Below are 21,550 nucleotides of genomic sequence, written 5' to 3'. Positions count from 1 at the left end.
ATATATATATATATATATATATATATATATATATATATATCAACAGGAACGGCCTATGCAAGGGGGCTCCGGGTTACAAAGTATACAAACAATTTCCTGCGTGTTTTGTTTTTCCATTCTACCAACTTAACACACAGCATATCCAACTGTGCCTACTGAGGCATCATAAAAAAAAATGTGCAGGCGGCCTTGCTCTGCCGCGTGTTCTCCGCCCTTCTTGTCGTCTGGGAAGTGTGGGACAGAAAACATGAGCTCATATCCAGCCTGGGAAAGCTGCAGCGGCCGGCCCTCTTCCTCTTGCTCCGCATGAAATGAGCCCTGAGCAGCGTGAAATCCCAGACCGCAGGTGTGGAGACGCGCTGTGACATAAATATCTCTGCTGCTTAGCAGTTGGAGGACGGCTGTGGGAAGATCTGTCACAAGCTCCCCTAGCCAAGCCTGACTCTCGAAAGAAATGGTCAGTTAGGCTCCACTGCTGCCCAGGCTCGAATCCCGCCCCAGCTTCCAAAGAAAGGCCTCATAGAGCAGGCTTAGAGCACGGTGAGGCGAGGTAAGTTAGGCCATCCCAAGAGAAGAAAAAGAACAGAAAAAAACTCATACAGCAAACTGGCATGGTTGACTGCGAACACTCAAAATTTGTCTTAAAACTAAAACACTTTCATCAGAAAAATGCATAGGCAATGTGTAAGTTATATGTATAGGACAAACTACTGCCCGCACCACTACATAAGGTATTCTTAAATGCTTTCCAGAAATGAACAAAATTAAGAAGAAAATAGACACACACAGAGAGAAATTGTAAATCAATTCACAATGGAGAAAAAAAGTATAAAAATGTCAACTCCCCTCACAACGAATGGGACACAAATTTTTTTTAGGGTTGTTTTTTATTATTATTATTTTAATCACAGGTCATTCACAGGTATCCCAGCCATAGTCCCTCCCTCTTTCCTTCCCAATCCCACCCTCCTACCCTCCCTCCCTCATCTTCTCCCTGCCCCCTTCCAAGTCCACTGATAGGGGAGGTCCTCCCCTTCCATCTGACCCTGGCTTTTCAGGTCTCCTCAGGACTGGCTGCATTGTCCTCCTCTGTGGCCTAGCAAGGCTGTTCCTCCCCTCCCTCGTGGGGGGAGGGGGGTCAAAGAGCCTCTCATTGAGTTCATGTCAGAAATAGTCTTGTCCCCCTTACTAGAGAACCCACTTGGATACTGAGCTACCATGGGCGGGGGGAGGGGGAACGCATAAATTGATGTAATAAATATACCCTGAGTGGTTATTTATCCAGAAGTTTATTTTATTTTATTGTTTTTTATGGTAACAACCAACCTTAGTTCAGAAGTAGAGATACTATCTAATTTCAATTAAAAAAAAAAACTTTTCTTCTTTTTGTTTGTTGTCGGATAATTTTTCTTACTTTACTCATTCCTGAATCATTTTTTTATGTCCTTATCAACATAAGCAGCATTCTGTAGTTCTAGTAAAAGGAGAAGTTACTCTATATTAAAAGTAGCATGTTTTCCAAATGTGTTTATTATTATAATTAACATTTTGGTCTTAAGTTTTGTTCTGGCTTCCATTTGTTCTATTTGTTTTTATTTCTTATATATCCCATGTACCATTTCATTTTAATTTTCCCAATATATTAAAGGCAGAAATCTTCCAGCAATTATTATTAAGTGTTATAAGGGTAAATAGATCTTTAACAGGAAAAAGTGAAAATAAAATAACAAATTTTGGGACAAATTGTCCCCCTCTAGCTTCAAGCACTTAATTTTAATTCTCATGCTCTTTGATCTAAAAAAAGTATTCAGTGCTCAGTTTAGTATTTCATTCACAAAGCTATAATTTGATTTAGTTGCTCTGGAGCTTATAATCCAATTTGTATCTATTGTGCAGCCCACTGGGGTGAATTTGCATGGCAATCATGTGCTACAAGTTATAAACTGAAAACACATCTGAACTCATTCAGTATTTGTAAGACAACAGTGAGTTTTAATGCCAAAATACTTCTCATTTTTCTTAATGAAAATGAACCTTTGATGCCAATATCAAAGAAGTGTCTATTGGATCTTTCCTGGTCAATGATCAACAAGAAAGGTGATGCTGATTTAAACTGACTTACAGAAAAATCTTAATGCTTATTATTCTGATTCTTTTATACAACTTCAGTATAATAGAGAAGCACATCTTTTCTTTAGAGATCACTTCAAAGTTGAGTTTATCTTTAAAATTTTGAATACAAAATAAATTGTTTTAAATGAACAAGTAAAGAGATTTTTAATGCATGTTTAAGTACATTGCTAGTAGACAGTAACTTTGCCTTCAAGTTTGCTTTAAGTCAATGTAAAAAGAATAAAAAGAGAAGAAGAAAGAAAGAACTACAGTCAGGCAGCTCCTGGGAGGCAGAGGCAGGTGGGTCTTTGTGAGTTTGAGATCAGCTTGGTCTACAAAGTGAGTTCCGGGACATCCAGGCCTACACAGAGAAACCCTGTCTCAAAAAAACAAGAAACAAAAAACAAAAGAAAGAAAGAAAGAAAGAAAGAAAGAAAGAAAGAAAGAAAGAAAGAAAGAAAGAGAAAGATACATTGAGTTACAATAAAATCAAAAGAGGAAAAATGTGTATTAGCAAAGATAAGCTTTGTGCAGGGTATCAGAGGACACAGCACAGTATCATTTATTTCACAGTCTTGAGACTTAGCACAAAAGACTTTCTTTTCTTTTTTCCATTTTCTATTTTATTAAAAATGCACTTTTTTCTCATACAATATATCCTAATTAGAGTTTCCTCTCCCAATCCTTCCCCTCCTCCCCTCCCCTACACTCACTCTCTGTTCCTCTGTTGTTCTTCTTGTGGAGTTCCTGTCCCCTCCAGGTCTTTCTATCTCCCTTTTTTGCATAAGGATTCCAGCACTCTGTCCAAAGTTTGACTATGATTCTCAGTATCACAATGGAATACTATTCAACAATTAAAAACAGGGAAATCATGAAATTTGCAGGCAAATGGTGGGTACTAGAAAAGGTCATCCTGAGTGAGGTAATCCAGGAGCAGAAAGACACACATGATATATACTCACTTATAGGTGGATATTAGCCATATAGTATGTTTAGGATAAACATTCTGAAATCTTCAGCCCTAAAGAAGCTAGACATAAAGGAGGACCCTAGAGAATATGGGGCAAACAGAGTAGACATCAGAAGTAGGAGAAGACAAGAAACAGGACAGGAGCCTTCCACAGAGGACCTCTGAAATACTCAACCCAAAAAAGACTTTTAATTTCAGTTGTACCAAAGGTAAAAAGCAGTCGGTTGCAATCATCTTGGCCAGAGGCATTACCCCCCAACCACCCAGAAGAGTGGCATCTCTGCTGCTGGTCTCTGTTTTCCTAGTCCACCTACACCCTTGAAGTTGTTTCACTGAAAATTCACCAACTTCAAAGTTGAACGACATGCGCCTTAAATCCTGTTAAACTAATTAACATTCTTGATATATACCAACAAAAACTACAGAATTAGGGTTTTGCTCAAATGACCCTTGAAAAACTACTTAAAGAAAGCTGACCCTTCCCATAAGCCCCCTTCCCCAATACTCTCATTTAATTCATACCCATGTTTAAAATCCCCTACCAATTTCTGATATAAGGGAAAAATGCTAGAAAAAGACCCTGCTTAAGCACTAAGGAGAATTAAAGGGTCAAGACAGGACCACAGACCCAAGGAACTTAAGCTTGAATAGAAAAGCATCCTGCTAGTTGAAAATTATTTAATGTGGAGAATAAAGTTTCAACTCAATTGAGATATATTGATACAATCCAATAGCTTCCAGTTAGCATAACTTTGTATCCTAGCTGTGGTCCCCTCCCTTGTCTCCTCCCAATCACCCTACATCCCTCTTCTCCTCCTAGCCCCTCCCCTAGTCCACTGATATGGGCTATCCTCCTTCCCTTCTATCTGACCCTAGCCTATCAGGTCTTATCAGGACTGGTTGCTTTGTCTTCCTCTGTGGCCTTTCAAGGCTGCACCCAACAGGGGGAGGTGATCAGAAATTTTTAATGATAGTAAGATTTTCATTCAGTTCTCTATCTATTCACAGGAAAACTTATTGGAGGATTATAAATGACATAAAATAGTTTATCAATAATACTGATTTTAGAGAATTAGAAATATTATCATCACCATGTAATCATTCATGAATTTAACAAGCACAATCAAATGTTTGTTTTCAGAACCTCAGTCTGCCTATCTGAAAGATGAAAACAGTAGCTAGTTTCTCCATTGGTTTTTAGATAGACTGAGGCATTCCACAAAATACCCAGTACAAGCTGGTTCTTTATATGTATACTGAATAGTGCTATAAGGAGTCCCCTCTGTATGGCACAGCACTGCAGGCTCTATGGGATTTTAGAAGGCCAAATGTTCCTTCCAATTGCTATGCATTTCTTCAATATATAATTCTAACAAAAGAAAAGTGAGGACAAGAAACAACACAATAAAACTGTTGCCTCATAAGAGCGGGGTTTTCACAAGAAAAATGTTCCACTCTCTGGCTCCTGGGCATACCAGATTCAAAAGAAGGTTGGAGGGTCATTTTCCTCAATAGTTTGGCAGTGCTCACCTTACAAGGAAATTAGGCCAAATGAGTTTAACTCCTGTCTAGTTTGCCAAACATTGCTGCCTTGGCCAGGATTTGAGAACGTATCTTTCACACTTAGGATATAAACACTCATGAATTTTTGAAATGTTTCTTCTTTGGACATGAACAGTCAAGGCTTTATGACATAGACTTGTATTAGATTTCTACAGATAGCCTCTTTTGATAAAGTCGCCTCTGCCATGTATATCATGAAGAATTCTATCCATAGACTACAATCTGCCCTTCCTTCCAAAATCCAGCCAAATGGGCTGTTAGTACATCTGTTCTAACTTAGGGAACCATTCCAGTCCCCAAACGATGCTTATCAGTCATTGACTGGAGTTTGACTCGCTAGACAGAGCAGTTATACAGCTCTCTCGTTTGTTTGGATACCACCGCCCATCTCCGCCGCGCCACAAACCGCATTCTCTGCTGGTGGGAGTCTACTCTCACCTCCTGAATATCACCGCACTGATGTAAGCCAAAAACGGAGATGCAGCAAACCTCATACCAAAACTGGGACCTCTCAGGGTGAATCAGTGATTAGTGGACAGTGGAGGAGACCAAGAAAAACTAGACGGACAGGGCTCTCGTCCTGTTCTCAGCACTGCTCCAGGCTTGCAGCTACACCCTTTCAGCCTGAGTTCTTTGGGATCCGTAGGCATGGCCTATGATTTACCCTTGGGAAGGCTTCATTAAAAACTAACTATGTTAAGGCTGAGAAGGAACATTTGAAGAAGACAAAGATTGTTTAAAATTGCTAGTGATAATTATTTGCCCGTCGTTATAAATGATTGGCACTTCACAGAGTGTTTGGTGGTGCTCCCACTAGTAAAAACTTTTTTTTTCAGTGGTATTCAGGATGGACTTACAGTGTCATAGCCTGGCAAGCACACAGCACTGTTCTACAGCAGCCAAGTGGAACTTGTGTTAGCCTCACAGTGTATTTAAGTTAAAAAAAAAAAAAAACTTTATCAAAGAGATTATTTTCACTCTAAGGCGTATGTTAATAACGTACTTGAGTTTTACTTATTGATTAATTCAGAGCACAGCATACATGACAGCTAAAATAACTAGAAACAGTTTCCTGTTGATTCCTTTATGATGGCTAGTATAATATGCAAGGCAGCTGCACAGTGAGTTTTGATTGGGAGCTTGTTGAGTAAATCTTGGAGGCATTCTCTAGCTAGTCTAGAATAGAGAATTTCGCTTTTTGTTTGTTTCTAATCTTCCGTTTGAGTGCCATTCATTTTTGACATTGTTGAACTAACATGAAAATTGAATAAAATTCAATAAATAAGGTGTTAAACATAAAATATAAGATTATATATATTTATACTCCCATGGAGTTCTGGAGTTGGTCTGATGAATATGAAAAGATCCATTCAAAGGAGATTTAAAAAATTGTATATTGTCTATCTAGATTGACAGTTTGATAATTTCATCATCTCTCAAGATGGTTTATGATTTTCTGTACTATTTTGTGATAAGTGAAAGTACTGTGCAATTGAATGAAATATTCCTGAAATCATAAGGCATAAAGGATGGACATGAATATCAAAATAGTAGGTTTGTACATAGGCAAAGATTTTAAACCGCACTCAGCCCAGCCCCTATTCTTAATGACTCCCCCATCCTTTAAAAAGAATGAAGTTACACTTAACATCCTAATCACTCGGTGTTGGTGAATTCTCAGTAAATTCAAAATAAATACATGAAAGGTAAGAGTTACATGTCCTAGATATAACCAAACAATTCTAACTTAAATATAAATGTACAATGATAACTTAATTTGTACATTTCCATTTCATTTTCAAGAAAAGCTTTTCTCCAAATACATCCAAATAAATTGTAAAATAAATTAAAAAAAATGTGAGTTTACTTTGACAAGAATTGTCTGAAGACCAGTTTGCCATCACAGTTTCCGGTTCAGCAGATCTTAAGCAAAGACTTTTTACCTCTAAGAGGCTCAGGGGTGTGGCCCATGTGGCTGGCTATCCCAGGGACCATTGTAGAAGCGTTAGTTTAACTAAAGAACATGTTATTCTTCTAGGACTGAAGCTTCTATCAACCAGACACCTAGGAAGTTTAAAACCGACTAAGGGATGTATGTAGCCTGTAGGAGGCTGTGGAAGATGCTTTCAGCAGCATCTAATGATCCCATTTGTCTCTGTAGATTGAGAGACTTTTTTATTTGTTTGTTTGTTTGTTTTTCTCATGGTCAGTGCCGATTTCCTCAATCAGAAAAGAAAACCAGCAGCACCTATGTGACGAATTGCCATCTGTGCTCTCTGGAACCTCACTAAGAGGAGAACAAGTCAAAGATCTCTAATGAATTTTTAAATGTGCCACTTGTGGCTAATCTTAAGCACTTTCTATATTAAAAAAATATAGACCTCCTGTCCAATAGGTTATATTAATCAACCAAAATAAATTTGAGCCCACACTTTTGTATGATGGGGTATTAAAGTTAAATTGAAAGGTGGAATGGTTATGTAATGAATGTCATTTCTACCAATGAAGACAAAGCATGGGTCAACCTGCTGAGTTTTCAGTCAGGAAAGAAGATGTCCTGATTATTTTTATTTATAAGTCCAATAAAGTGGAAATGTTTTTGATTTATAAATTCAAAACCTCTGTCTGTCGGGGCTTCCAATGGGACTCCCTTAACCTCTCAGTGTGCCTCCTTGTTTCTATAATACAGCATGATTGTGCTGACCTACCTCCTAATTGAGAATAGTTTGAACAGAAAGCGTTCTTCTCAGAACTTAACTTTTTAAAATGCAAATAATAGTCAAAGTGCCTTGTTACAACACGTGTTCAATTTGGCTAACCAGCATCCTGAGAGATCTTGCTGTAACAGAAACACTGATAAAGAGCCCTGGAGACGAGGATGTTGTTGGCCATATAAATATAGAGAAATACTTATTTGTGAGTCAAAGTAGAACATAAATTGAACTGTTCTTTGAAACACAAAAGGAAAATTTGTGCTTTGTTGTGCCAGCTTCCCAGGGACTATTCGAAATGGAATGGTGATCACTGATGTGCCACAGACCTTTGTCTTCTTTCTGTTCACCCGTTTATTCATTGTGCAAATGTTAACACCTAGTAAAGTTTATTTAGTTTAAACTGTGCCTTGTATCTGTATTTTAATAAGCATTATATAACTCCCAGATATAGGCTAATTAAACATAATATCAGAAGACAAATCAAGACATCCCTGATACATATAGGATATGTGATTTAAAATTAAAGTGGGGCAAAGTTGTAGAGGGTTTTTTTTGGGGGGGGGTCTTCAGATTGTGGCCTTATTTTGCAAAATCATGAAAGAGTTATGTTTATCATATGTTCAAATATACATCCATCCATTTATGCATGGATGCCTCCAGATGTTAAAACTCTAATTCGGCCATAATCATACACTCACCCACCACAACATAGCTACAATAGCAGGAAAGGGTTTTGTGTGGAAAGAAGGGCAGTTATTCCTCTCACAACATTTAGATGTACTTGTTTACGTGCTCTTCCAGTTTCAGTCCAATGGAGAATACTTTCCTCCTTTAGGCACACAGGAGGCTTACAGAACTATGTTAAACACACTTCCAAAGCTCCCGGAGCTATAGGTGAATATGACGTACTGTCTTTCTACATAATTAACACGAGTACTGTCATTTTGTCTTTTCCTGAAATAATACCTTATTTAAATTGCATGATCTGCTTGATGGAAAAAAAATCTCACTTATATTATTTTATGTTCTCTAAAATACCTTGAAATCTTCTTGTGAACATCTCTCTAAATACACATAAGCAACTCAAGTGTTGTTGTCTGTGAGGCTGATCCTAAATTTACATTATAAATTGCTCCCTAGCCTTTTCTCTTTATCTGGTCTGTAATTCAGTATCACTGATACATTTCCTGCCTGATATCCATTCCTGTGTTTTGAACAGGTAATGGCTATTCATCTTTAAAGGACAAGTAATAGCATGATGGATTGGTAAGATACATGCCAAAGGAGATGGCATCTCATCCAAGCTCTGCCGCTGTTGGCAATGTCATCTTGGAGAGAATTACATCATCATTCAGAGCCCAAATTTTCTCACTTAAATAAACACAAAAGGTCCAACTCACTTAGCTGAACACCAAAGCCCTTTCCCATATCTTACTGGCGATGAGCCACATGGGAATAGCTCTTTCTAATCCTATTATTGACTCCTAACTAAAATGCAAAAACACCATCTATCCCTGTTTTTGTTTTCTAATTTGAATCTCATTGGCTTCATAAAAATTCAATGTGTACAAGTGATAGTGGGGGGAAAAAAGGCTAATTACAAATTTATTTTTGTATTCCACTAGAACTAAACATGAAGTCAATATACACACACAAATTCTTCATCAAAGGGTACTCAATTACTTTTGAATTAACTTAATATTAAATATGCTATTATCCCCATAAATGATACTAGTCAAAAATATTTGAATATATATTGAAACAATTTATTTTTTTAAATAACTTAAGGGTGAATACTGGTGGTTACTGTCAATCTATTTCCTGATTCTGAAAAAAAATAAAATTGACAAACTTTCATGTCTACATTAAAAAATACTGTTGATTTCATGGAATAAAAATGTTGCCATAAGAAATAAGATGTTCTCTGTAAAACTGAGTTACTGTCTCTTCTTGCTTGGTGCTAGCTGACCTACTATGGCCTGCTTCTGCCTTATCTTATCTTCTCTCCTTTAATTTGGAGGGTCCTCTCATTCCCATGGAATAATTATCATATTTACTATACACATAATTATAAGAAACTCACCCACATCTTTTTCTTAGCGTGCAAGCGAGTCAGTGATCTCTAGTTCAGGGGGACATGATGTGTCAAAAAATAACGTAAAGCACAGTGGAGGAAGTCATTCGGTGTCAGCCTCTGGCCCCCATAGGCATGGGCATGAGCGCATACACATCACACACCAAACATTTAAGGGAAGGGCTGAAGAGACAGCAAATCATGAGGACTGGAGTTCAAACCCCAGCACTCATGTAACAAATCCGGGATCTTGCAAACCTGTCAATCATGCTCCAGGGGACCTGATGTCCTCCTCTGGCCTCCGTCCAACCATGCACATACACCCGTGTACCTGCATGCACATGAGCATATGCTAACACATGCATACACATGTAGAAGTAAATAAAATCTTGCAAACTATATGGGGCTTTTATTTTTAAATATGAAGAGACAGGCTTTTTTATCTGTGAACTTAGTTGCATGCATGAGCTTATCTTGAGAGAAGAATATAATGAATAAACAGGGAAAAACTGGAACTATATTTGTTTCCTTTGAACTAGAAAACATTTTCCCCTTAAAGACACACACACACACAAACACACACACACACACACACACACAACATGAGATATAAAAATACAATTAAAATTTGATTATAAATTTGTGGTGGAAAGTCACATCTTTTTAAAACCAGAAAGAGATGAAGTATTCAAGATAGTTATTTTGGCACGATGGGACTCGAAACAAGTTGTGGTCTTGGAATGCATGGTTTTTCTATTTTAATTAATAGGGGATTCTTATATCTGCAGTAAAAAAATATTAACTGTGTTAACTAGAAATATAATTATATCATGTTATAACTAGAGTCCTAGACTTATAAGTACATCAAATTTTTACAAAATATGAGAGCCCACTATAGAAACCCCTAATTGTTAGATTTCAAATATCGAGATCGTGCTACTTCAAAAGAAAGTGGCCACATTATCAAATTATCGGAAGTGGGTTTAGACACTGGGTTTCAAACCGTGTAGTGGCCGGGAACTTTTTCTAAGTTCTTCTTCAGTATTCTGATTCAGACTTGCAAAACTAAGAACAAAGTTTAGGTTTTAAAAGCAGTCCACAGGGCCTAGGGATGCTTTTCACAGTGGAGCAGTTGCCTAGCAAGTGCAATGGCTTCTGTTCCCATTTCCAGCCATAAAAAAATAAATAAGTCACTGGTTTCAAAAGTGAAAAGAAAACCTAATTCCTTAGCATTTAATGTTTCATCTTGTTGGTACAAGGTATGTTGTTGTCCCTCTGGCCTGAGACTCACTGTGGCGACCCCAGTGGTTTTCTGAGACCCAGCTACACAGGGGGTGAAAATGTAGGAAGCCAATGTCACATGTCACAGTCCTTGTAGAGAGAAACAGCTACAAGGAGACGAGCACGTGCGTGAGATTATTGAAAAGGAAGTCAAAGCCATTTTCCTACTGTTTGAGAAGGAAATCTCCTAACATCTTCATCAATAGAGTTTAACTTACTGTATTCTGTTCCACCTTAAGGAGATCAGCGCTGGGCAGCCACATGAGCAGCATATCCATCTAAAGAGTCCACTTTAGTGACACAGAGTGTTACAGCAGGGTCCTCTACCTCTTCCCAGCTAGCTGTCTACAAAGCAAACAAAGATGCAGGAAACTACTTGAAAAGAAATTGATTTTTCTCATATCTTTGCTCCCCCCCCCCTTCTAAAACGTTTGCTATTGGCCTAAGACAATATAACTTCTTAAAAATGGTATTTATTTAGATATTTGTCTCTTTGCTTAATTACACATATTTTTCTAGCAGCATGAGCGGGTCCATAGAAAATGAGATAAGGTGAATAAGTTGCAGGAGGCCTGGATCACCGGCGACCTACCGGTTTGCTCCTGGCTACGCCGTAAATGAACCTTGTGGTCTGTACAAATCGCTCAAGCCCTTTGTGAGCTGGTTTATCTGCTCAAACATGTGATAATTTGAAGTAGTTTGTAGTAAAATTACCTGTAGTTATAAAATATAAAATACTCCATCATCGTAAGATAAATTCGTCACACTTACAAGTTTCTGCAAGCAGGCCAGTGAAGCGGCTCATCGGGTAAAGGCTTTGGTAGCTAAACCAGAGGCCTGAGTTTCATCCCCAAGACCCACAGATTAGGTTTTTCTATAATAAACAGTCTTAAGCTAGTCCTTTTAGCGAATGCCCACACATGATTTCCTTAAAGTACGCTCTGAGTGGTGAATCCTTGAATTAATATGTATACAAAACTTGAAAGCTTGGTAAATAGATGGTGACCCCAAAACACATAGATCCTTAGCGGAACATTCTAATGAGTTCAGAGTGGCATTTGGGGTCACATAAAGGCCATGCTGATGTGACACCTATTTATTTTTCTTGCCAGCTTGGAATTAACAACATTTTAAAGGATTAATTGAAAATCATTTTACATTTTTAACAGGGGGCGATGTTCCAAGTCTAAAATTGATTTAATAAAATGTTTAAGTAAAGACTAATAAGTAAAAATGTTAGGTAGACTGTTGCTCTAATGCTCACTAATGGTGGAAATTATAAGCAGCCTCGCATTCACACACCATTACCTTGTGTCTTTATGGAAATAAAAATTTTCAATTATACTACAACTCCACACTCTTATTTTAGATATTTTATGCATGCTGAAAGAATTATTTTAGACTCATTTAGATAGATTTTTATAACATGCTAATCTGTGGTTAAATTGAAATAAAAAATAATGAAAATATGTTTCATGTACCTTAAAATATCACATTCAGACTGACATTTTCTGAGTCACTTTTCAACTCAAAACTGGCCGGGGTCACGTTTTTCCACTTAACGTTGAACTCCAATTATAAGATCCATCTCTATTTTAAAGATTTTATTCAGTTATGGAAAACGTGGCAATAGGGTATGTATACATCATTTCATCAGAGTCAAGCACTATAGTCAATATATAGAAATAATATATGCTTCATGCAAATGAAGCATACTCCTATAGGCAGATGTGGGAAAAATACCAATGTAATAACAGTTATACATAATTACCTTCATGGTGTCTAGGTTTTATCTATCATCACCAATTAAATGGCCTTCTTCCAACTTTCCAAAAAGTGCCATGAGCCCATTTCCTACGGTCAGATCTTCAACCAAGCAGGTATATTCCTTCCAGCCTCCGAAGTAACAACTGTTTGTTATTCTAAAATCTCTAGTTATCAATGAGATTTTCTCATTCATTTCTAATCCTCCCATATCCCTGACTTAAGTTTCTGTTTTAGTCTCTATAAAGTTGAGAAGAAACATTGAAACAATTGCTTTATTCTTTTTTTTCTCCATGAAAATTACAAACAAAACTTTTTGAACTCCATGTCCCCAGTAATTCTATCTGGGGATGCTCTTAGGTGGCAAATGTAGTTAGGATTATCAACTTAATTTTTTTTATCTCATTAACCATTTTGTAATTAAAACTTCCAATAATTTAAAACTAGTTTTTTAGTTAGATTGCCTCATTCAGAACACTCCATTAGAGAATCAGGGAATTTTTAACACAGCCAGACCTCATGTTCAATCTCAAAGTTCCAGTAGTTTATCTGAGAGCAGGGGAGACTTTCAGAATTAAACGCAGAGTCCTTTATCTTAAGAATTACGAATTAAATAACAGCAAACTCAAACCGAAGACTTAAAAATGACCCTGAATTCGCAAATATATTCCATAAAGAAGGGCATTTTTAAAAATTTTAATCTTGTGTTAAAACTCAACAAAAGTCACTTAAACAGAAATCACTCTTCTGAAGTCTGGAATGTCCCAGTCACTAAGAACAGGGACTCTCAAGAGAGCCTTAGTAGTAACCCCAGCTCTGCAACCACCTCAGCTGCAACTTCCTGCCCTCTGTTGAAAGAGTTAATGTAGAAAGGCACCTGCCTACACAGCTCTCACCATAAGAAACTGCTCTTTCCTAGGAGCCCAGGCCGGGAATCTCAATACCTCTGAGAAAGTGTCTCCTCATTTCCAACTGGGTTAATTAAGGATTAAGGATAAATCAGTGACTTTGCCTGTTAGAACATTCACTTCCTATTTACCATCACCCTCTTGCCCTTTGTTTATTACCAAACAACATTCACTGTCCTTAGAAGAGCAATTAAGGCTGAAATTCAGTAAAATTGCATCAAAAATTAATCCCATATAATTCTGCAGTTGGAAAGTGGTTTTATTAATGCACTCACTTTTCAAAGTGATACATACCTCCTGAAAATGGTCCATTATCATTACACTTCTTTTTTGTTGACTAAACGTATTAGAGTTGTTTTTGATTAAATTTATTACATAAGCATTAGACCTCTCTTGTGTCAGTATCTGTTCTTTAAGCATATACTTCTCTGGATACATTTCAAATGGATATGTAGGTTTCAATGTACTGAGTCTATGTTTTCGTAAGATTCTCTGACAATATGAGGGGGCACACAGTCTGATGTTAGGACTTTTGGGTTAATCAGAGAGTCCAGGTTTCATGAAATTAGGAATATAGGCTCTCGTGGATGAAAAGTGAGAAAACATTACTTTGTCATCTAAGTAGGTTTATATAAACACAGACCTTTAGTCTGCTTCTGATCCTGCACAAACAGTGATGGAGAGAAAATAGATTTTCTGCATTCCTTTCCAATACATAATTCAGCCTCAAGGCTGTTTCTCCTAAGGCTTGGTCATTGCTAGCAGCTCTTAAAGGAATGTTTTCCAACCAAAATGCTAACGCCGTTAAGATGGCTTCTTGTGTCCCTGCTTACGCAGTTTCCTCTCCCTTGAATTCATTGTCCCAAACAGCTGTGTGAAGGGCTCCTGAAGAATAACACCTCTGTGTGACTTCTGGCCTTCTGAAACATGCCATTGGATTTGTTTCCTGTCTTTAAAAGGAAAAAAAAAAAACAAAGATAAAAACAAACATGGAACTGAGTGGTTTATCCTTCTGTCAAACGAGCTTGTCTGTACGCTGGTGGGTGGGTAAATGGTTTAAGTATTTTAGTATTTTATGGTGAGGTTTGAGGTTCCTTTTAAATACAAAATTTGCTGTGTGCACAGAGCTCCTTAAAAAACATTTTTCTGTTATTAAAAAGACACACTGTAACTAAATTACAATTAACCTGCTGAAATGACAGTGAAAGTCCACAGCATTTAACAAAGTGTTAATTAATGGCAAGATGTGGAAATTAAAATGTCTTTTTATATTTGAAATTTTATTTAAGTTACAAATTTTTGAAGGGGATTCTGCTCTTACACCTTTCTAAATTACTTCAATATCTATCTTCCAATGATTATTAAAGTTGATTCTAAATTTACAATTCATACCTACTATGTAAGAGCATTTGGCTGGCTCTATTCCCCACAGATGTCTAGAACTAAGGTCTGCAGGCATGAGCCTCACCACTCATTCTTAAATGAAACATCTTGGTCACTTAAACTAAAACGTTCAGTTTCAATATGGAAATTGACTATAAAACTATTGCTTTACACCAAAGTCTCCCAGATCAGAGCTTCGAATATTAGCAGTTTGGGTCATGGGAGGAGACATCTGATATGGTGAAAATCATTCATGTTACCATGTTTGATATTTAGAGATCCACCTTGACCAGCCATCTGTCAGCAATCTCACCTAACCTCTTAGTTTGCTGAGGCAATACATCAGGCAAAAAGATCAATTTCAACTGGTTATATTTCTGGGAAATTGATCATTAAATAATAATAAGGCAGAGAAAGTTTATGATGATGAAACCCCTTGGGTGATACTTTTTCTATTGATAAAAATGATGCTGCTAGAATTGGAAATGTAGGAGGAAGCTGGTCCCATGTTCCAGATGAAGTAGCCTTCTGTGTAGTCTAATAAGTGGGAAGAGAATAGGGAATATCCTTTCTAGCTGTGTCTATAAGGATCACCCTCGTTTGGCCATTCTCTGCAATGCGTAAAGTCTCCATATTCAGATTCAGTAAATATTTTATGAGAGAATTCATAAACACAATAGAAACTCTCTACCTCATTCTATTCCACTTTAATTTCTACAAACATAAACATAAAACATGGCCCACAATGTTTATCAAGGCTATAGGAACAAGGATGGAAACACATGAGCAACCTGGGCTCCTTTAAGAGCTAACAAGCATTTATACAACACTGTCTGTGGCCAACAGCCAGTAATTGTCCTGCCTGGGAGATGTTTCAGTAGAAATGGTTGTTAAATATTTGAAGAACATTCATTTTGCTTAACATTATTTATTCAGGTCTATGCTCCTTCTGCCTTAAATAGCCTTAAAATCATAAGCAAACAGAATTCCTGAAGGCACCTAACAGAAATTAAAGCAGAGTTGTGGACGTGGCTACTACGGTCTCAATAGGTAGCCTTGCAGGCTTGTTTCAGTATTGACGCAAACTAGGGAAATCCTTAAAGCAATAGCTCTCAGCCTGGGGGTCCAATGACCCTTTTGTAGGGGTCACATAAAAACACCAGAAAACACAGATATTTATATTCTAATTCATAACAGTAGCAAAATTACAGTTATGAAGTGAGAAGAAAACATTTTTATGGTTAGGGTCACCACAACATGAGCAATTGTATTTTTTTAATTGAAATTCATTTTTTATAATGTATTCATTTTACATCCCGATTGTAGGCCTCTCCCTCCTCTCCTCCATATATCATGCTCCCTCCCTCTTACCCGCTATTCTCCTTCTGTATTTCTCAGAAAGGGGGAGCACTCCTCCCCTACCATCTGACCCCAGCCTATCAAGTCTCATTACGACTGCCTGCATCTTCTTCTTCTGTGGCCTGGCAACGGCCTTCACCCAACTAGTGGGAAGTGATCAAAAAACAGGCAACAGAGTCCATGTCAGAGACAGCCCTTCTCCCCTTTCTAGGGAATCCCCATGGAGACTGAGCTGCCCATGGGTTATATCTGAGCAAGGAGTCTAGGTCCTCTCCATGCATGGTTCTTGGTTGATTCATCAGTCTCTATAGGTCCCCCTGGCCCAGATATTTGGGCTCTGTTGGTCTCCTTGTGGAGTTCCTGTTTCCCTAGGTCTTTTTATCTCCGCCTTCTTCCATAAGATTCCCTGCACTCTGCCCAAAGTTTGGCCATGAGTCAAGGGTGCCAGCATTGAGGATGGTTGAGAACCACTGCTTTAAAGAGAAGACACAGTTATGGTTTAGAGTGTGCACAGTCCAGGTTGGAGTTCACAGTCAAGGTTAACCAGAGCTCCTCTACTAACTCTCAACAGAAATGGAAAAACTTGGGAGGTGTTCCTTAGCCCATTTGCCATTGTTTTGGATATTTGAACTGTAGTCTTCCAGAGAATCACAGTAACAAAATACGGAGATGAAGTCCATGAGTGGCATGGACATAGGTATTATTTATAGCTACCCAGGTTTATCAGCATGTAACACTTTTTTGTTGTTTATTTTTTCATGTACTGGGAAATTAAATCCAGGGTCTTACACATGCTAACCAAACACATAGTTCCAAGCTATATCATCAATTATAATTGACCCCCTGTTTCTCTTTAAGTGTTCATATCTACTTTCTCAGTCTACTTTGCAAGAGACCTGTTGTTGTTGTTGTTGTTGTTGTTGTTGTTCAAGATAGGATTTCTCTGTGTCGCCTTGGCTGTCCTGGAATTCAGTCTGTAGCTCAGGCTTGCCACACTTGCTATGTAGACCAAGCTGGCCTCAAACTCATGGAGATCTGCCTGTCTCTGCCTCCCAAGTGCTGGGATTAAAGATGTGTGCCACCAACACCTGGGGGCGAGAGACCTTTTTCATGAATGTCCCTGGGTCAGGACTTTGTGAGGCCAAAGAAGTAAAACTTGTTATGGCTGTACAGTCCTTACAGCACAGTAGGTTTACAAATTATTGTTTTATACGTGTTACTTATTAATGTGACCAGAGTGAAAGTGCCTGCCATAGAAAGAAATGGCAGATTTTATAAGGTATGGGCTGCAACAGAAGGAAGTGGAATGAGACGGAAGCCAAAGGACCAATACAAGCTGGAGTAAACAGAAACTGGAATCTGTGCCTAAAGAGTGGCAACTGGGAGGCTGAAGTGAGCACATAAAAAAAAAAAGAGGTCAAAGATCAAAAGCCAATAGTACCAAAACTCCTTTCATTAGACAAAGTAGATAATGAAATAAACATTCAACATCCTAGGCTACACACATAACATCAGAAGAAGCATCTATCCATGACATTCATTATTCCATGGCTAAGAACATGGCCTTTGAAATCAATCCTTTAGAAGTTTCTTCAGTGTAGTCCCTGATTCCCCTCTTTCCTCCTTGCTCATAGTTGCCTCTATTTGTCTCTCAGTTTTGTTTTGTTTTGTTTTGTTTTGTTTTGTTTTTAATCTCTGAAGTTGTTTCACCCTGAGATAAAACTGAAATACATATAACGCATGATGCATTTTAGGCAAGCTGATTTGAACCAAGTAATAGATCTTCCTTTTTCCAACCATGTCTATTAGAAGTCCAGTTCAAGAAAATATGACTGAGATTACCCCCCACCACCACCACTCCTTGAATTGATTTCATTAGCCAAATTTTATCTAGAGCGGAGCAACTTCCTCTGAGATGCCTGCCTGTGAGGAGCTTTGGGCTCTGTACCAAGGCCAGGAGGTGTTTGAGACCTCAGAGGTCCTTCTTTTGCGCCATGGACAAGAAATAAAAATTAAAGGAAAAGGCCACCTTATTCTCACAACTGTAGAATTACTTAATTGGGATGGGCTAGAAATTGCTTTGAGCTAGAGCACTTTCCAAAGTATATTCCATAGCTGAGTTGCTAATATTAATTGTAAAAACAAACAAAAAAGGTTTTATGGTCAAACAAGTTTGGACAATGAAAATTAACATCAAATGGATGATTTTAGTACAAGAAAGTTAACGTCTCTACAGTCCTAGTATTATGGTAAATCACTAAGACAAATATTTTAAAAAGGCCTAATTTCCTGAACAAATTTGAGCCCAGAAAGCTTATTTGATACTATTCCTCATGGGATTGCTCTATTTCTATAGCACACTGCTGGAAATGCTGACTGCTGAGAATAGATGCATTATTTTCCGACATCAACATTTCACAGTAACTCCACAAAAAATTAAGAATAATTTGACTTTAGTTTTCAAGAAAATATATTATCTTTAAATAAAAATAATTATATCCATTGTTATTGGATTAGTGATTCAGACTCTATTCACAGTCAGAGGCTCCCACTGAACTACATGCCTTTTATCCCATAGAGCCAGTCTTTCAGAAAAAAGATGCTTGGTGTCCATTTGTGGACACAGAGCAGTGTAGACTTTATTGTCCCGTCAAGGATTGAACTTATAACATCAGTTTTCTTAAATTTCTTTAATTATGTTCTACAATCAGATTTATAGGCTCCATATTGATCTGACTTCTAGAAGAGCTTTGGGTGTAGAAAAAATATGTTTAAAAGATTTCTTCTTCTTCTTCTTCTTCTTCTTCTTCTTCTTCTTCTTCTTCTTCTTTCTTCTTCTTTTCTTCTTCTTCCTTTTGTTTATTCTTCTTTCATACAATACATCCCAGCCTAGCCTCCTTTCCCTCCACTATGCAGCATCCTAATCCAGATCCACTGTTCTGCTACTCCATTTTCTTTTAGAAAAGAGAAGACCTCCTAAGAATATCAACTATTATTCTTACTAACTAGAACCTTGAAGCACAGCTAGGAGGATAAATGTACTTCAAAGGTGGGCTTGTGCTCTTCTACCAAAGCATGATATGACTAAGTAGTTCTGCAGATTGGAAATTAACATGCAAGTAAAACTGCCCCAAACTAAGAATTAATCAGAAAAGGAGCAGAAATAAGAATTTCTTGATTCCACACTTAAGGCTCTGACATTCCTGAACTGTCCTCTTTGTATACCAGATGATTCTCTGGCATTACACCACAGGTTCCACGTGTATTTCAAGAGAGCACATATCCTGCTCAGATGCTAAACATAGGTTTATCATGAAAAACCAACATTTACAGACACAAGACCTAGTCAAGCAGGGTCTAGTTAAGGAAAGCTCCCTCTGCCCCTCAAACAAGTGTTTTGAAAACCCACCTTTTACCATAGTAAGTAAACCTTACCGAAAATATCCAGGGAGCCTTATTTACAGTGAAGGAAGATAAAATAAAATTTGAAGCTCTACCTCCACCTAACTTTCTCTCCTAAATTTTTTCATTGCTCTTCTACGAAGCTAGAAATCCAAGAAACAACTTGTGTTCTGTTCTTAGCTCTCCTACTTGCAGGGATAAACACTGGCCCAAAGCATCTTGGGAGAAGAAATGATTTTCCTGCTTTGTACTTCCACATCATGCTCCCATCATCAGGGGAGACCAGGATAGTAGCTCAAGGCAGGAACCTGGAGGCAAGAACTGAGGCAGAGACCATGGAGAAATGCTACTTACTGGTTTGCCCTTTGTGTGTTGCTCAGCTTGCTATTTTATATAAACCAAGACCACTTGCCCAGGTGTGGCATTGTCCACAGTGGGTTAACCCTCTCACATCAATCATTAATCAAGAAAATGGCCTGCAGACATCCCCAAAGGACAACCTGATGAAGCCAATTTTTTTCAGCTGAGGTTTCCTTTTCCCAAGTGACTATAGTTGTGTCCAGTAGGCACATTAGGTGTGGGGTTTACATGTTGACTTAAAATTTAGAGAGAATTTCTGGAAGAGGACAAGATCATGGTCATGTGAGCACTGACTTGAAAGTATCAGCGCCTGAAGTAATGAAGCAAGTCTGCGTACTGTTGCCGGTGGTTGCAAAGAGTGGACGTAGTTTAGAAGATGCTATGATACATATAGAAACAAATAGTCCTGACAACTAGATGGCAGGGATAGAAAAGTGGCTGGAACCCAGGATGATTTCTAATTTCTCTTTCAGACAATTTACGGGTAATTGTGATCATCTCTGGTGAAGGAAGTACAAAGGAGTGATGGGGAAAAAAAAAAACCAGCAACTCTGACTTACTGCCCTGGTGGAGTGGAGAGGACAGGGTTTAAAAACTCACAGTTCTATGTTTCTTTTATTTTTGTTAGCACATAGAAAAGCATCATTATAAATAATAGCAATAATCACACATAGGTGATTATTAGAAGAGGTCCCAGGCAATTATCGGAGTGGGACCAGCATCAAGTAAAATTGTCAGGGTGTGTGGCACATATGCAAAATGACAAAGGGAGGTTTAGTTAATAAGTTTCCGACATACTTAAAAGCCTGCTTTGCCAGATCCGTTTCCGGCACCGAGGCTTTGTGCGCCAGCTAAATTAGACTCTTGAACTTAATATCCTTCAATTACCATCTTTCTTATCTCCACATCTTGTTTTTATTTTCTCTTCTTAGTATGTCTTTGCTTTTCACAATCCTATTTGGATTTTTTCTATTATATATCAAAATATAAGCCTTACTCTGATCCTCTTAATCAGAAATTACCTGGATCTGTATTTTCACAGTGTTGATGAATGATCAGCACAGTTTGCATCTTAGTTATTGCCAACCTCCTCTTGGTTTATGATACCGACTCCCTAACTCTCCCAAGCGCTGTTTCCTAACATGACCTGTGTCTCTCTCAGCTCACCCGCATTTCTCCTAGTGCCTTAGCATATAAGCATGTATGTTTGTATCTAATTTGCTAAGTGGATTTGAAATCAATCAGTACTAAAGAATAATGGACAGCATATAAGATGGCATTTCAAAATGATACCCTATAGTCTCCATTTATTTTTGCACCAATATGTAAACTGAGTAAAGCTCACTCTTTTAGAGACAAGTGCATGACACACAGGCTATAGGTTATAATTTAAATCTGTAAGAGAGACAATAGATATAGGGTAAGACATAATTATTACCACTTCAGAGGCATTCCTAATCAAAATACCGTTTCCACCCAAATCCTAATGAAAATGTGGAGTATATTTAAATTTTCACCTCTTTGTCATCTTTCCATGTGTAAGGATATCTGTGAGTTCAGAAGCCTGTTGGGTATTTGTGAGAAAGTGGTCTAATCTGATTATTGGGCTCTTGAGCAGGAACAGCGTGCTCTTGACTGATGTACTCATTCTTCGCTGTGG

General features: G+C 37.9%; 1 protein-coding gene across 2 annotated transcripts in view; it reads left to right on the top strand.

Moving 5' to 3' along the window:
* Calcr (calcitonin receptor) overlaps positions 1-21,550 on the top strand; it is an 82,531-nt gene that overhangs the window by 25,145 nt on the left and 35,836 nt on the right. The gene's annotated exons all lie outside the window — the stretch shown is intronic.

The sequence above is a fragment of the Psammomys obesus genome, unplaced genomic scaffold (assembly GCF_907164565.1).
Source record: "Psammomys obesus unplaced genomic scaffold, mPsaObe1.curated_primary_1811, whole genome shotgun sequence".
Taxonomy (NCBI): Eukaryota; Metazoa; Chordata; class Mammalia; order Rodentia; family Muridae; genus Psammomys; species Psammomys obesus.
The sequence above is the reverse complement of the archived record's forward strand: the minus strand, read 5'-3'. Positions and strand labels throughout refer to the sequence as shown.